The sequence below is a fragment of the Salvia splendens genome, chromosome 17 (assembly GCF_004379255.2).
Source record: "Salvia splendens isolate huo1 chromosome 17, SspV2, whole genome shotgun sequence".
NCBI classification, from domain to species: Eukaryota; Viridiplantae; Streptophyta; class Magnoliopsida; order Lamiales; family Lamiaceae; genus Salvia; species Salvia splendens.
Genome location: NC_056048.1, coordinates 25,597,454 through 25,613,357, shown reverse-complemented (window position 1 = coordinate 25,613,357; position 15,904 = coordinate 25,597,454). Strand labels below are relative to the sequence as shown.

At 40.9% G+C, this 15,904-nt stretch overlaps 1 pseudogene; it reads left to right on the top strand.

The window, feature by feature from the left end:
• Positions 1-2,525: 2,525 nt before the first annotated feature.
• On the top strand, positions 2,526-9,544 carry LOC121774532 (annotated as a pseudogene).
• The last annotated feature ends 6,360 nt before the right edge of the window (positions 9,545-15,904 follow it).

Here is a 15,904-nt window from a genome sequence, read left to right as displayed (position 1 = left end):
AATGTAACTCTAAAACTGGGATGGACTTTTTTGGCAAAATGTCACTCTAAAACTGGGATGGAGGGAGTATATAAATTACAAATTTAAAATATATAGAAACTTAAAATAAAAATAAAGGATTTGGTATGAGGGCACCCGCAAGTCCGCAGCGCTGTGCCGTTGCAGTTCCTATGCCGTTCCGGCGGAACGGTTCCGCGGCGGCACGCGTTGCAGGCTCCGTTCCGTCGCCATTCCGTGCCCATGCCGTTCCTATGCCGTGTCGCGTTCCGTTCCGGAGGAACGCGGAACGAAACGTTCCGCCACGCGCCGAGGCGACGTGACGGCCTCCCATTCGACGCGTGAAGCCCACTCGCTGCCCCGCGAGTGGGCTTCGTCCCGGTGACGCAATAATTCAATTTTTTTAAAAAAAATTCGAATTTAATAAAAAATTTTTTGCAACGGTAATGTGACCGTTTTTTATATCCGTTTTGTATTTTTTTTATTTATTTACTCTATAAATACTCCTATTTCATACTCATTTCAATCACAAACACACATCTATTCCTCTCTATTTCCACCCCAATTTTCATCTCAAATCAACTCTGCTTTCCTTCTCCCAAATTTAATCAAACTAATGGATCCTTTTGAACAAATGCGTCAAATATTGCAACAATCACTTGAAGAAGATCGACGACGGGAGGCCGAAGAAGCCGCGCCGCCCCAACGACGCTCCCGTACGTACATCCATCGTAACCGGGAGAAGCCGCTGCAAGGTTAGTACGCGACTACTTCTGCGATAACCCGGTTTGGGGAGATACGTACTTCCGTCGCCGTTTCCGCATGGGGAAACCTTTATTTCTCCACATCGCGAATACTTTGGCAGCCCGGGAAGAGTTCTTCCAGGAAGGGTACGACGCGGTCGGCCGTCCCAGCCACACGACGCTGCAGAAATGTACTGCAGCAATCCGCCAGCTTGCGACCGGACAAACGGCCGACATGTTCGACGAATACCTCCACATCGGAGACAGCACTGGGCGAATGCGCTTGCTCAAATTCTGCAAAGGCGTCCGGGCAGCCTTCACCGACGAATTTCTCCGGAGGCCAAGCACGACCGATTGTCAGTTCCTGCTCGACCTTCACGAAACAGTGCACGGATTTCTCGGGATGCTCGGCAGCGTCGATTGCATGCACTGGCAATGGAAGAATTGCCCGGTGGCGTGGAAGGGGTCCTACACGAGCGGCCACAAAGGCACCCACCCAACCGTTATACTTGAGGCCATTGCCGACTACCGCCTTTGGATCTGGCACGCGTACTTCGGGGTCCCCGGGTCGAACAACGACGTAAACGTGCTCCACCAGTCCGACCTCTTGACCGAAGTTTTGGATGGTAAAGCGCCGGCCATCAACTTCGTCGCCAACAACTGGCTTTATAAAATGGGGTACTATCTCGCCGATGGCATCTACCCGAAGTGGCCTACCTTCGTGAAGACGTGCAGTGGGTCTGCGAACCCAAAGCAGGCTCTTTTTGCGCAGAAGCAGGAGGCTTCTCCAAGCGCGCTTCAACATCATCAAAGCCCCGGCTCGTACGTGGTTCATGGAAAACATGTTCGACATCATGTATACGTGCATAATCTTGCACAACATGATTGTCCAAGACGAAGGACCCAAGGCGGGAAATTGGTTCGACGACGAATCCCCCGGAAGCTCAACCGCAAGTAGTCCGCCTCGAAGTGGAGCGCATCCGTCTATACAAGAACGGTTATCTATTCGTGCAAGGACACACGACTCTAGTGCCCACACCCAACTCCAACAGGATCTAATTGAGCACATTTGGGCAAATTTTGGCGGATGAAATTATTAAAATTGTGTACTTTTATTTTTTTAGGATTTTAATTGTGTGCTTTTTATTTTTTTAGGATTTTAATTGTGTGCTTTTTATTTTTTAAGTTTAAGTTGTAATTTTTTTTAATGTTGTGTGTTTTTTAATAAAGTGTGTTTGTTTTTTAATAAAGTGTGTTTTTTTAATTGAATTTAGTTGGAAATAAAAAAAATGAAATTGAATGAATAGTAATTTAAGGAATGGTTAAGGAACGGAGGGTTGCAGGTTCCGTTCCTTAGTTAAGGAATGAAGTAAAAAAGTACAGTGGGGCCTTCAAATAGTGGTTTAAGAAACGGTATAAGAACGGTATAGGAACAGCGTTGTGGATGACCTGAATATTGGATGAAAATCCGATCCTCCTGGCACTCCGACCACGCACCCTGGATTCCATTTAACATTAAATAAATATAACTACAAATAATAATTTATTCAAATAATACAAAACGCAAGAACAATTAACATCATTTATTCAAATTCTGTCAACATTCCATTGCAGGTTCTTGATCCCATCCTCTTGTAAATGATTTCACATTTCATTTTCTTCATAGTTATTACTTATACATGTTTCACAGACTATTTATCCTTTAAAATTTTTTATTTGGATTTGTTGAAAAGCAATATATGTGATGAATATTTGATGATTTATTTTGCAGAAAAATTGAAATATATGGCAGAAAGTGTGTTTACTCGTTGCTTGGAAGGAATAAAAAAATGTGAAATCTGAACATGGAGATATGATGACCAAGCCTTTTTTGGATGTCTGCAAACTTATTTTGCCGATTTTAGGTTCGTTTATCTTTTTTATAAAGAAAATGTGTATTAATTATATGGATTTTTTAATAAAAAGTAATTCACTTTCATGCCACTAATCTTTTGAGTACTGCGTAAACTTATACTCCCTTGTATTATGTGTTCTACTTTAACTTGACATAATGGTTTAAGAAATACTATAAAGATAAGTGTTGAAATTTTTTTGTGAAATACGATACCTATTTATCTCTATCAGTAAATAATAATCTTAATACTAGTAGACAATACCTGTTTTACTCAAAATTAAAAAGATAGAGAAAAAAAATAGTTGAAGTATATTTAGTAGAAAAAGAAACTAGCCTCATCAAAGAGATACTTATTATTATAGATAAATACTGATTTTAATGGACGGTCAAAAATAAAAAAAATCAATTTTTTTGTGTGGACAAAAGTAGAATTAGTTTTATAATAAATATTAGTGAAATGTAGAGTGTAATTACTATAAAAAAGTAAAAGTAAAATAAAATATTTATTAGGAGAGTCCAAAAATATAAAAAGTGGGGATATAGGAAGCGGAGTACTAATTAAAGCAAAAAATATATTGTACTATCACTATAATTTGAATATTCTGTTTTTTCGATTTAGAAAAACAATCCGAGTCGAGCTGACAATTCGAATTTTAGAGAATAGCGATAAAAATATTTGAACCCAATTTAATAATTGGATTTGGTTCAGTTCGATTATTCACATTACAAATATTCTGCTCGCCTCTAATCAGAGTATATTTTGGATAAAAGGTGAATTAACTGTTTTGTATTCTGTAACAATAGATGAATTTGGCGCTGCTATGATAGTGGTGAAATCTGACATTTGGTGGTAATATATCGGTAAGATTTTCTTCTTTAGTTTCCCTACAAAGTTGAAAATAATATTACTACTGTTGTATTTAATTTGACTTTCATAAAATGGTGTAAATAATGACAGTTTTTTGATAGCTAAATTGATTAGTAGTAACACATTTTTCAAACTGTAGAGGCTGGAATCTAAGTACGATTCAAATCCTTCCAGATTTAATTAGCTTTAGGCCATCCACAAAGCTGTTCTTATACCGTTCCTATACCGTTCCTTAAACCACTATTTGAGGGCCCCACTGTACTTTTTTACTCCATTCCTTAACTAAGGAACGGAACCTGCAACCCTCCGTTCCTTAACCGTTCCTTAAATTACTATTCATTCAATTTCATTTTTTTTTTATTTCCAACCCAATTCAATTTAAATAAACACACTTTAATAAAAAACAAACACACTTTATTAAAAAACATACAACATTAAAAAAAAATTCAACTTAAACTTAAAAAAAATAAAAAAAACACACAATTAAAATCCTAAAAAAATAAAAAACACAAAATAAAAAACACACAATTAAACGTGGGAAAATAAAAAAACTACTCCGCCGGCGAATCATCCTCCGGAGGCGGTCGAGGTTGAGGGGGAGTCGGAAGGCCAAGTTGTGCTGCCATATACACAATTCCGTTCCACCAGGCCGTGAATTGGGCGTACGAGAAGCGGGAAGTGTCCGTCATTGTGGCGGTCATGTACGCCACCATAAGTGTGTCCGAGCCTCCCCGCGAGCCCGATCCCGAGGCCGACTGGCTTGATTCGCCTTGGCCCTTCCTCGCTCTAGCCTCCTTCGCCGCCTTCGTCCCTTGCGGCTGACGGCGCCCACGGCTGGATCCCCCGTATTCGTCGGGCGTTGGATCCCCCGTACCCCCAAACACCTGCGGTTCACACTCGCTGGCCTCACCGGTGTCACCAGACGAGTAGTTGCCGCTCGCCGTGTGCTTCGTGCGCTTTGAGGTTGAGCCCGAGCTCGAGCGGACACCGCCGGCCCACCTTTCCTCGTCCTTGACGAGCTGCCAAATATCAACATATTTGAACTGTAGACCGGTGTCCTGGTAGAAGGCGCGCAAAGCCGCCCTCAGAATGTCGGCGCCCGAAGCTCCGCTTTGGTAGTTCGCCACTTCGGCCGAGTAGATGTCGCAAAATTTTTTGACCTGTGCGTCGACTCGGCCAAAGTGAGCACGGAGCATTGTATATTTGCGCTTCCGGGCCCCTTTCGGCTTAGTCTGGTGGTAGACATCACGGACCTTTTCCCAGAAGCACTTGGCGGCTTGTTGGTTCCCGACGATGGGATTGTACGAGACGGTGAGCCAGGCGGTGTACACCGCCTTAGTTTCTTCGTTGTTGTACGGATGCCGGCCCAGATCCTCCAGTTCCTCCTCCTCCTCTGGTGCCTCAGACGCAGCCCTAGAGCTTCCACCGCCTCGGCTTCCTCCCTGGGTGGGTTCAACGGGGATATCCTCCCGAATCTGGGACAAACCCTGAGAAAGCCGCGAGCCGGGTGGTCGAGCGTAGGCATCCACATCGAAAGTGGGTGGTTGGTACCCACCCGGCGTCGCCGACCCCTGGGTGCCCGACGTCGCCGACCCGGAACCACCAAGTGTGTTGTACATGGTCTCCCAATCGCCGAACGCGTTGAGATCCCACCCACCGGAGCCGCCACCGCCGTAATTCCCGTCGCCGGACATTTTGTGAAGGAGATTGAAATAGAAAATTGGAGAGGAATTGATGTTGGTTTAGGAAGAGTAGATGTGTAGTTGTGTGTGAAATGTAATAAATTAGGTGTATTTATAGAATAAGAAAATAAAAATAAAAATAAAAAAAAAAAATTAAAAAAAGTTAAAAAAACGGTAATATGACCGTTTAAAAAAAAATTTAAAAAAATATATTTTTTTAAAAAAATTTAATTATTGCGTCATCGCTGACGTGTCCCACTCGCGGGCCGGCGAGTGGGAAGCACGCACGAAGTGGGGAGCGCCACGTCGCCCCAGCGCGTGGCGGCACAAGCCGTGCCGTCGGCACGCGGAACGGAATGGGAATGGAATGGTGCGCCGCAACGCGTTCCGCGGCGAAACCGTTCCGGCGGAACGGCACGCGGAACGCCGGCGGCACGCGTTGCGGGTGCTCTTACACATTGGTTCAAGCTGAAGTTGAAACATCAACTGCCAAATCATGCTCTAGTTGCACCAATGGCCTCCTCTGGTTAATCAGGTACCTTTTCGTGTTGGTCGGAACGACTACCGGTGTGATATTAGTTGGTAGTTTGCTGCCGTTGTACTGGTGACAACTTTGCTGAGCTGGGACATGACTGGGTATACATTAGGCACCACGAGAGCGAGCCAAAGGAGTGCTTAAGCCCCCGCCAAAGTGTTTTTTTGAAAAAATTCATTTAAAGTCGTCAAATTATCGGCGTATTTTTTGTGAATCCTTCCTTGTAACGACCCCCATGGCCAAATTAATTCTTAAGAAAATTGTTTTTCTAAATCTCAAACTCAAACTTTATAACATATGGCCCTAACTTGTTACTTTCGCAAGCTTTGAGATTAATTTTGTATTTAATATTATTATTAGTTTTGTTGTTGTTGGTATTTTATTTCCAGAGCAATGGATTTCATAGTTGAGCTATTCAAGAATCTAGGTGAGCATCAAGATTGGTCAATGTCACAAATTTATAACGAAGCATACACCAAAACCTTGAAGAATTGGATTGCTGCTTCAAGTTTCACGGTAATTAATTAATTTCCCACATAACCACACTCTGCAGCATTAAATTTAAAGACTATGTCACGATTCCAAACAATGTTGACATTAGACATGCCCACGGTTTCCGGTTCCGGCGGTTAACCGCCGAACCGGACCCGCGACAATTTTTCGAACCGGAACCGTCGTATTTGGAACCGCGGTCCGGTTCCGGTTCCGGTTCAAGATTTTTCGAACCGAAAACGTCACCGAACCGCCGGTTCCGGACGGTTCTGAACCGCCGGTTAACCGGCGGTTTCACGGTTCCAGCGAGGCATCCGATGCGTCAGGCGGTGGCAGCTTTTTTCAGGCGGTTTTGTTGACCGGAACCGGCGGTTCTTTGGCCGGAACCAGCAGTTAACCGCCGGTTTCTGCGGTTAACCGTGAAACCGGCAGTTTTCCGGTTCCAGTGCGGAACACGAGGTTGACACGTTGCAGGTCATCAGGCGGTTTTTGTTGACCAAACCGCCAGTTTTGAGGTAAAACCGGCGGTTCCGACGGTTTTACACCAAAACCGCGGGTTTCGTCAGAGTTTCAATTTTTTTTAATTATGATTTTGAATTCAAATTAATCCATTTTCCCCCATTTTTATCTATAAATACCCCCTTCTATCCTCACTTACATTCACCTCATTCTTGTGTTAACAAGAGTTTCTTTCATCTATCTCCCAATTCTCCCTCTTTGTCTCCCATTTCTCATTTGTGCTATTGTGCTTACATTTGAATTATTCAAGTGCTACTCTTATATTACACATTGTTATACTTATACACTTATACTTGTTCCGTAGTTCTATTTCTATAAGTTGTCTTTCTCAATTGCTAAAATAAAAAAATATACATATTGTAAATTATATTACATTGTTGTATGTTGTATATGTATTGTAAATTGTAATGTATCGTTGTCCGTTACAACACAAATTCAATGAAATTGATATTATTTTCACCTTATTCGTCTTATTTCAATTTAAATTATCCATTGTCTTGTTCCAATTTATTGTATAAGTCCAAATTTCAAATTACATAGCAAAAAAAACGAACCGGAAAACCGCCGGTTTTCGATCCGGAACCGTGAAAACCGTCCGAAAACCGGCGGTTTGGAATCGGAACCGGAACCGTGAAATAGCATCACGGTTCGGTTCCAGATCCGCCTTTCTAAAAACTGGAACCGCCGGTTTACGAACCGTGGGCATCTCTAGTTGACATGCCCTCCAAAGGAGCAATTTTGTCTGAACTTTTTGCGGGATATTTTAAAGCTAAATTTGAAAAATTGGATACCTTTTTACAATTATCCTACTATTGAGACATTTTCGTTAAAATGCTAAAACAATTGAACATAGTCGAATATTTACAGGTAACAACGAACCTGCCTCTAATTTAGTGAAATAATGTTGAGAAAATAGGTTGGTCTTAGAGCATCCACAACCGTGCTCTTGCCAGCGGCACGGTTGTGGGCCCGACCCCACTTTTTCTGCCTGCTCTCTGGCAAGAGCACAACACCCACAGCTGTGCTCTTCCGCAAGGACGAGCACAATTAATTTAAAATTCAATTACACAAAAACATTTCCATAATACTAAAATTCATTAAAAAACCACAATAAATATTACAAATTACAAATAAAATAAAAAAGACATAAATAAAATCCTAAAAATTTAAAAGTACATAATTAAAATACTAAAAATTAAAAATTACATAATTAAACTCCTAAAAATTAAAAATTACATGATTATTGGCTAATATTACCCAAGGAAGACTACGCATCCGGCGGCACCAACCCCAATTGTTTTTTGAGACCCAATATCATGTCCTCGTGCGTTTGAAGTTGCGTGGGAGTCATAGTTGACCTATCGGCCATATTGAGTTGGGCCAAAAGGGCACACAACGAGTTGTTCAGGGGTGGATGTGGAACATAGGGTGCGGGTTCGGGGGCGGGGGCCGATGGAGTCGCGGAGCGCCGGCGGTCGGCCGCCGCCTTCTTCCTTCCTTGCGGTCGGCGTTGGGAACCGCTTGGTCCGGCGTCGGGGCTACCCAAGTTAGCTCCGGCGAGTTGGCTAGCCACTTCTTCGGAGCCGGAGTCGGATAGGGATACCGACCTTGACCGTTTGGAGGAGCCGCTCGAGGAGGATGTTACGCCTCCCATATACCTCGGGTGGAACCGCGTTTCCTGCCAAACGTTGAGGTACTTGAACGACTTACCGTTCAAGGATTGGTAGGTGCTCAGCGCGGCAGTGATGATGTCGACCTCGCTCTGACCGCTCCCGGCATTTCGCGACTCCTGGAGGAAATAGCCATTGAACTTGCCAATTTCTTCGTTGGCTCGGCCGATGCAGTTGCGCACCATACTCTCGTTGCGCTCGATCGTTCCCGGCGGCCGGTTTGCATTGTACCGGCGAGAGACGCGCCACCAAAAGTGATCGCCGGATTGGTTCGTGTCAACCGCCGCATCTTTGAAGATTTCGAAGTACGCCTTGAACAATTTATCCATCTCCGCCGGAGTGTACAGTGTTCGGACACAGCTACGAGTAGGAGCCGGCGGAGTTTGGGAGAGGGCGGTTGGCCTAGGCTCCGGTGTCCACCCGTATTGCCCTTCGGAGGCACCTTGGTCGTCTATTGGGTATGGCCGGTAGCCACCCGGAACGCCCGAATCTTGGGTGAGAGGAGGGGCCGAATATTCCGTTTCCGGACTAGGAAACGGTTGTGCACCAAACCATTCAGGGTTCCAACCGTGAGAGGGCGGGTTGTCATCGCCTTGGCCGGACATTGTTAGGGTATGAGAGAATGAAGATGAAAATGGATATGAGAGAATGAAGATGAGAATGGATATTGGAGAATGAAGATGAGAATTGTGTAGTTTGATGTGAATTTTTGGGTGTGAAAGTGGGGGTATTTATAGATGAAAGTGTGTATTTTTTGGGGTAAAAAAATAAAAAAAATAATAAAAAAATAAAAAACAGTAATAAACGGTTATAATTTTTTTGGAAAGTGAATTTTTTATATTTTTTATCGATTTTTTTAATTAAAAACTGATTTTAAATTAAAAAAAAATTAAAGGCAACGACATAGCCGTTGCCCAATCGCCGCGCGACATGTCAGCTGCTTGCTGGCGCGGCGCGAGCGCAGCGGCGGCGAGACACATCCGTTCCACCGGCGCGGACGGCGGTGGCGACGGCTGCCACCGTTGCGGATGCTCTTAAGGTTGCACCGGAGAGGAAGAAGTTCATGGAGGTTTTAGGCAAACAAGGAGGTGACATAAACATTGATATGCAAAAGTTCTGCACAGAGTTCTCACAAATCCTATGAAAGATCCATAGGTTTTTCGTAAGTATTACTTCCTTCTTCCGTCATTAAATATTTCATTTCGTCATTTCAGTATGTCTATCATTACATGTCATATTTCACATTTTCATCCATATCTATTTACATTTTTCAAAATTCGTGAAGATTTCAAATGAAACACTCAACGACATACAAATGTAGTATTCAACAATAACAACAACAATAATATTAATAATAATAGAATTGTACAAAGCTGATTAAATAGTTGATTATTACTACTTTTGTAGTTGATAAGAATTTTTTTTGTGCAAGCAAGTTGTGGATTTGGACAATATGAAATCTTTATGATAGTTTCAAATCGTAGCTCCTGTAAATTGTTGTTATCTTTGTGATGCATGTTAATGATCAAATACTTGTGTCTTGGTCATCACAATTGTTCTATGTATATATTGTGACACATATTTTAATTCTTTTATTAATGTCACGTGCCAATCAAATTTAATTAAACATATAAGGACAATCTTTTCAATTAAAATAATAAGAGTGAAGTACAAAAATAGTACTATCTATATAATATAAGATGCATATTTGAGGTGATTTGTGAAAATAAATTGCATCTGAGATATCTAGACAATATTTTGAATTCTTTCGAGGTATGTTTTCATATTTTCTTTTCCATTTTGCTCTCTCTGGGCACTTTTCTTTATCACATTTTCTCTATTTCTTTATTTATTTATGATTTCTATATTTCCTTTCTTTTTTCAACTCACTCTTCCAATTTATTTATAATTTCTGTTCTTCTATTTATATTTTCTATTTTATGTCTTTCTTATTTATTTAATACTCTATTTAAATTATTAGATACTTCACACGTAATTAATATTTTGAAAAACCAGATAAAAAATAATATACAACTGAGAATAAATTAATTTCAATATGCATTAATATTTATATTCAAATTTAATTATTTATATACATTTTCTATCAACATTATTATTAATTAGATATCGTTAAAATTATATTTAAAAAGACTTATTTTTTCTTTATTGTTTTTCATTTGCTTTACTCATTAAAGATAATTATACAATATTATTTTTTTTTGAAATTATTAAGCTAAAATATGATGTACTCCCTCCGTCCCACAAGAATATGCACTTTCTAATTTTGAAAAGTCCCTTCTCTCTAATGAGGTAAGACTCATTCTCTATTAACAATACTTTAATTACTTTTTCTCTTTACATCTCTCTTACTTTACCAATTTTACATTAAAACTTGTGTCGTCCCCAAAGTACATATTCTTTGGGGACGGAGGGAGTACTAATTTAAATTAATATATACTTCGTTCAGTATTTTAAAATATTTATTTTTTGATACTATTAATTCAAAGTTCACTTATGTGTCATGTCAGTATATACTTCAATAATCATAATTATTCATACTAATTAAAAATTAAAATCCATTTACTTCAATAACCATAATTAATCCATACTAATAATGTAAGATACTCTTAGTTGGTACTCACTTCGTCCACGAATAGGAGTTCCGTTTTTCATTTCGGTCTATTCATAAATAGGAGTTCCAGTTTACTTTTACTATAAATAATACTAGGATCTCAGATTTAACTAACTCATTTCATTCACATTTTATTTAAAACTAAATTTTATTTAAAACTAATATTATATATAAGTGACACCCAATATTTAGCTTCACTTTGTTGTATGGTTCAATCAATGAGAATAGTGAAAAGTGAGTGAAAATAACACCAAATTAATTAAATGTTAGACGAAATAAAGTACTCCATTACTTGGGATTTGTTTACCACTAGGGAAGTTCTATTCGTTTGTATCACTTCAATGTCATCCACGCCAACTACACATTTCATAAAAAAAAATTGATTAAAGATTCCAAGAACATTCTTGTTTGACCTTTGACTTTCTTTTAAAATTTGAAATTGATTATGAAACCAAGTTAAACATAAAATACATTTATTTGCAAATCTTTTCATGCTTAAAGTCAATAAGTAATTCTATTTATATGTATTCACATAATAACATTTTTATTTAATTATGTGAATTGTTCATTTACAAAATTGAGTGATCAACATTTTAATAAAATAAATGTTGGTTTCTGGATTACAAGAGATAAGAGCCGGGCGTAATACAACCCAAAAGAAGGAATACAAAAGAGGAAACTGAACTAGAATGAGATTACAAATGTAAAAACGAAACAGTAACCGTGAAAAATGTTTGAGCCGAGTCGAGGAGGCCTCTTCCCGCAAGACGAGATACGCCCCGGTAGTGCTGTTCGGTTTGGCGTGTCGTCCTCAAAGGTAAAACGGCTACGTCTCTATTGATGCAGCACCGCAATCAGTAGAGCTTCGGCGAACTGGATGTAGGAGAGGGCAGAGCTTCGACAGAAAGACAATGCAGAGAGGGAGAGAGCTTATGCTGTAATGCTTGTGAATGATGTAGTGTAATGCATGGAGTGGCTAGCCTATTTATAGGTTCAGTCCACTGCTGTGGGTCAACAGCCATGAAGGCTGATCATGGCAGATTTGTAACCGCCGACGGTTACGAGCGTGTGGCAGGAGTGTGCCATCCGTGTGTGGAGCGTGTGGATTTCTCACGTGGCAGCCGTGACTGTGCCTCGCTTGAGACGTGTCAAGCCACTTGGATTGCTGACTCGGCGGTGGTCCAAAAAGAATAGTTTGGGCCAAGCCCCAAGCCCAAAGACCACCCAAAGACCAATTGCCAAGTCCAAGTCCAAGTCCAAGTCCAAGTCCAAGATCGAGATCGGGATCGGGATCAGGCCCGGGCCCGAGGCCCGCGGCCCGAGTCCCGCGGCCCGCGAGCGCGAGCACGAGCACGGGCTCGGGCTCGGGCGGGCGGGCGGCGGCGCGCGCGTGTGCGCGCGTGTGGGCTCTTTCACCCATCTTGGTCCACTATAATTATTAAGTAACATAAAGTCACTTAATTTATACATATTAAAAGATGCGTTAATCCTCCAATGTGGGATAATTAACACTAGTTAATTATTCCCTAAGCTCCAACTCCAAGCTTTAATTAAAAGCTAATTATGCCCAACTTTAATCCACTATTTCTCACTCACCGGAAATCGGATTTGAGAAAGTGAATATACTACATTTATCTACGTAAAATGTAGATCGACGCTATGTCATTTAATTTCACAAAATTAAATGTCTCGTCACATTTATTATTTGGTCAAAATCCATTGACCGGGCATATTTAATACAATGATTTCTACAATCCCCCACATGAGTGGAAATAGCCGAATGCATATGCATGCAGACACAAGCTCAACCCTCGAGAGGTATATAAGCATAAGGATAGGTAGTTGTTGACTTTGAACCATCCATAGTCGACACCATCGGATACACAGGCGGCTTAGTAGCGCGATGCTTTGAACTAATCCCCCACGGCGTGCACCGAGACAATGGTGTTAACGCTTAAACACCTCAACCTCATCCGTTCTCACGTTTTGTGTCCATTGCGGTCTTGGACACCACTTTGGATTCATAAGTGCATTTTTTTTTATGAAGCGACCACACTTCGCACTTACATAGGTGATTCTTAGTCAAGTACCTTGCCATACTTGGTCTCTTTGAGAATTCCATCTCTTTGAAATCATTAAGAACCATTAAAATTCATAGACTTAGCCTTTACCACTAGGCAAGCTCTCCAACACTCTATTGCTCTCTAGGGAATAGATATAGTTGAGTGTTTCTCATGAACTCTCATAGCTTAGTTGTCCCTTTGAACCAAGTTCTTGGGATCTCCAGTCATCATGGTTGGGTTACCACTATGATAATTCTTTAGTTTGTGGATTTCAAACCCATTCCCTCTAGCAACTTATTCATTTGATCACGGTTTAACCCTTTGGTTAGCGGATCCGCTAGATTATCTATTGACTTCACATAGTCAATTGTAATCACCCCTGTTGTGATCAAATGTCTCACGGTGTTATGTCGTCGACGTATATGTCGAGACTTACCGTTATAGAAGCCATTGTTTGCCCTTCCAATAGCTGCTTGGCTATCGCAGTGGATCAACACTGGTGGCACTGGCTTAGACCAACATGGAATGTCTTCAAGGAAGTTCTTAAGCCACTCGGCTTCCTCACCAGCCTTATCCAAGGCAATGAACTCCGATTCCATTGTTGATCGGGCTATACATGTCTGTTTTGTGGATTTCCACGATACAGCACCACCCCCAATAGTAAAGACATATCCACTTGTTGAAAGTGAGTCTCTATTATCGGATATCCAATTGGCATCACAGTACCCTTCAAGTACCGGGGGTATCTCGAGAAGTGTAGCTCAAGATTTTGAGTATGTTTTAAATATCTCAAAACCCTCACAAGAGCTCTCCAATGCTCTTTGCTTGGATTGCTCGTGTAACGACTCAACTTGTTCACGGCACAAGCAATGTCAGGTCGAGTGCAATTAGTCAAGTACATAATGCACCCGATGACCCGTGCATACTCTTCTTGTGCAACGGGCTCGCCTTTGTTTTTGCTCAAGTGAACGTCGAGTTCAATTGGAGTCTTAATCGGCGCGCCATCATAGGCTTTGAATTTATTCAATATCTTCTCAACATAATGTGATTGTGTTAAGATGATTCCATCATTCGTTCTTAGAATCTTCATTCCAAGAATTACATCGGCTAGACCCATGTCTTTCATGTCAAAGTTTCTCTTTAACATGGCCTTTGTATCGTTAATTACTTGAGTGTTGCTACCCAAGATTAACATATCATCAACGTAGAGACACACTATAACATGACCGTTATTAGTGCTCTTGATGTAGACACATTTGTCGCACTCGTTGATTTTAAACCCATTTGATAACATCACATTATCAAACTTCAAGTGCCATTGCAATGGCGCTTGTTTCAATCCATATATGGACTTTACGAGCTTGCATACCTTTTTCTCTTGTCCAGGTACTACAAACCCTTCGGGTTGTTCCATATAGATTTCGTCTTCTAATTCACCATTCAGAAACGCGGTCTTTACATCCATTTGATGAATCTCAAGATTGTGCAATGCAGCAATAGCGAGAAGCACCCGGATAGATGTAATCCTTGTTACAGGTGAATAGGTATCGAAGAAGTCATGTCCTTCATTTTGTTTAAAGCCCTTTACTACTAGTCGGGCTTTATACTTATCAACTGTTCCATCGGCCTTAAACTTTCTTTTAAGAACCCATTTGCATCCTAAAGGTTTAGCACATTCGGGCAAATCAACCAACACCCATGTGTGGTTTAGCAAAATTGAATCAATTTCACTTTGAACAGCTTCTCTCCAATGCAGCCCGTCTGGGCCAGCAAAGGCTACTTTTATCGATGTTGGTTCTTCATCCAACATGAAAGCAATGTAGTCAGGACCAAAAGTTTTTTGGTGTTCTGACTCTATTACCACGTCTTAGTATTGTATCTTTTGGATCGGGCCTTGCACGCTTGCGCGATTCAGGTTCCGCATCTGCTGATTTAGAACTAGTGGCTTCTTCTTCCACTTGTTTAGAACTAGTGGCTTCTTCAATTCTTGTCTCAGAATTGGTTGAGACTTTTTCCTTGTCTTTGCAAGGAAATGTATTTTCGAGAAATACAGCATTCCTTGACTCAATTGTTGTTCCTACTGTGATAGTCGATATTTCAGACTTGTGAACAACAAATCGATATGCACTACTGTTAAGTGCATATCCAATGAAGATGCAATCAACCGTCTTAGGTCCGATTGTAACTTCTTTGGGCGGAGGAACCATCACATTTGCCAAACACCTCCACACTTTGAGGTATTTGTAGGATGACTTCCTTCCCTTCCACAACTCATAAGGAGTGACATCTTTTCCTTTGAGAGGGATCTTATTCAAGATATAGTTAGCTGTCAAAACAGCTTCCCCCCACATGTTCTGTGGTAATCCTGAAGTTAGAAGCAGTGCATTCATCATCTCTTTTAGAGTTCGATTTTTGCGTTCTGCAACACCATTAGATTGTGGTGAATATGGAGCAGTTGTTTGATGAATTATACCACTTTCGTTGCATAACTTCTCAAACGGGGCTACATATTCGCCTCCTCTATCGCTTCGAATCATTTTGATTTTACAACCAAGTTGATTCTCAACCTCGTTCTTATAATTTTTGAACGCTTCTATTGCTTCATCTTTACTTCTTAAAAGATAAATGTAGCAATACCTTGTGCAATCATCTATGAAAGTGATAAAGTACTTTTTACCACCTCTTGTTTGCACCATCTTTAAATCACATACGTCCGTGTGAATTAATTCAAGGGGTTTTGTGTTTCGTTCAACCGAATGAAACGGCAACTTAGTAATTTTTGCTTCAAGACAAATTTCACATTTATCTT